Source organism: Cucumis melo, unplaced genomic scaffold (genome assembly GCF_025177605.1).
Source record: "Cucumis melo cultivar AY unplaced genomic scaffold, USDA_Cmelo_AY_1.0 utg000761l, whole genome shotgun sequence".
Classification (NCBI taxonomy): Eukaryota; Viridiplantae; Streptophyta; class Magnoliopsida; order Cucurbitales; family Cucurbitaceae; genus Cucumis; species Cucumis melo.
This window is the reverse complement of record NW_026124191.1, coordinates 30,001-32,500: the sequence shown is the minus strand read 5'-3', so window position 1 is coordinate 32,500 and position 2,500 is coordinate 30,001.

The window sequence follows — 2,500 nt, the reverse complement described above, 5'->3', positions numbered from 1 at the left end:
CCCACACACAACTCATTTATTTCTTCCAATTGCCATGGAGGTTATATCTTATGTAAAAGGACGAAAAACATAAGTGTTAGTGAGGGTTTGGCCTTTGACTAGAAAACAAGTTGACGCAAATCATCTTTGAATGCCCAAGTATAAGATAGGAAGCTCGTGTGCAAGTCAAGGCCCAAGGCCGAGGCCTTGGAGTACAAAGCACGGCCATGGGCGCGCGCGCCGTGCGTCAGTGGGCGTCTGTGGGTCGCCCGCTGCATGCCCGTGCGTCTGCGGGGGGCGTGCGCGCAGGGTGCCGCGCGCGCCATGCGTCTGCGGGCGTGGGGCGCGCGCCGCAAGCCCATGCGACTGCAGTGGGGCGTGCGCGTAGGGTGCCGCGCACGCGATGCTTGTGCGAGCGTGGGGATCCGTCTAAGGGGCGTGCGTGCTTGGCTTGTAAGTGGCAGATGAGCCTTGTTGCCAAGATCCACCGAGATTCATCTCGACCCTACCCACACACAACTCATTTATTTCTTCCAATTGCCATGGAGGTCATATCTTATGTAAAAGGACGAAAAACATAAGTGTTAGTGAGGGGTTGGCTTTGGACTAGAAAAAAAGTTGAAGCAAATCATCTTTGAATGCCCAAGAATAAGATAGTGTGCTCGTGTGCAAGTCAAGGACCAAGGCCGAGGCCTTCGAGTACAAAGCACGGCCATGGGCGCGCGCGCCGTGCGTTAGTGGGTTTGTGTGAGTCGCGCGCTGCATGCCCGTGCGTCTGCGGGGGGCGTGCGCGCAGGGGGCCGCGCGCGCCATGCGTCTACGGGCGTGTGTGGGGCGTGCGCCGCAAGCCCAGGCGACTGCAGTGGGGCGTGTGTGGGGCGCGCGCCGCATGCCCATGGCCGAGGCTTGCACACGAACGCCTAGGGTGCCCACCATGCGCCATGCCCTTCGGGCGTGTGTGGGGCGTGCGCGCAGAGTGCTAAGCGCGGCATGCGTCTGCGGGTGTGTGTCCGCGCGCCGCATGCCCAGGCGTCTACGTGGGACGTGCGCGCAAGCCGCGCGCAGCATGCGTCTGCGTTGGGCGTGACCACCCACGTCTAGAATTCATGGAAAAAAACTCTATGGAGGTTGTTGGAACAAACCCGTGCCCCCACCGTGCATGCCCACATGCCCACCGAGCATGCAGCATGCGCGCCCCCATGCGCACGAATGCGGCACGGCCATGGGCGCGCGCGCCGCATGGCCATGCGTCTGCGTGGGGCGTGCGCGCAGGGTGCCGCGCGCGCAGGGTGCCGCAATGCCCACTCAACACACAAATGTGATGTCAAACCTATGTTCTAGTGCTTGGATTGTTATGAAATTTTTTCTGGGATCTAAAAAATGTAAACAAAGGATGTCCTCCAAAAATTAGTATTTTTGGAAACGTTTTACTATTTTTAAATTATTTTTAATTTTTTAACAATAAAAATTCATAAAATATTATTGGTTGGTTCAAAAATTATGAAACTTGTTTTCCACACTCATTTGAATGTCTAAAACATAATACAATCAAGTCCCGGTCATAATAATAACACAATCAAGATTTATGGCATGGTGTGACATTTCGGCTTTTTCATATGCAAGCCTGCCAGACCCAAAAAAGCCAGAATGTACTATATAGGGGGGCGACCTGCCTGCATGGGCGGGGCGCGGGGGTACCCCTATGCCGCGGCGCCGACCCTTCAAGCACATTGCGCCCATCATGGGCACATATGCTTGGGGGGTCGGCGCCGGCGGAGTGCCACCTCCGGCCGCCGGCGGCGAGTGAGAGTGGGTGTCGAGTTGATGCTCGGATGGGCTTGCGCGGACAATGCTTGCACCTCGGTGTGGGCGTGCACTCCAAGCGGGCTTGTTCGTGAGGAGACGAGATAACTTGCGATTGCTTTGTGCTTGGTGGACGAAGGGTTCGGCCGGAGTGCCACATCCGACCGTCGGGCAAGGAGTGAGAGCGGGATGGGCGTGCTTGGACAATGCTTGCACCTCGGTGTGGGCGTGCACTCCAAGTGTGCTTGTCTTGGCGATTGTTTCGTGCTTGGCGGAGGGGTTTGGCCATAACGATGGGCTTGTCCGTCGGGCAGGGAGTGAGAGCGGGTGTCGAGTTGACGCTCGGATGGGCTTGCGCGGACAATGCTTGCACCTCGGTGTGGGCGTGCACTCCAAGCGGGCTTGTTCGTGAAGATATGAGATGTCTTGCGATTGCTTTGTGCTCGGTGGACGGGTTTTATCGGAGTGCCACGTCCGACCGTTGGGCGGGGAGTGAGAGCGGGTGTCGAGTTGATGCTCGGATGGGCTTGCGCGGACAATGCTTGCACCTCGGTGTCGGCGTGCACTCCAAGCGGGTTTGTTCATGAAGATACGAGATGTCTTGCGATTGCTTCTTGCTTGGTGGAAGGGTTTGGTTAAAATCGATGGAATGCCGGGCCCCTACGTCGGGCAAGGAGTGAGAGCGGGATGTCAAATTGACATTCTTGGATGGGTTTTG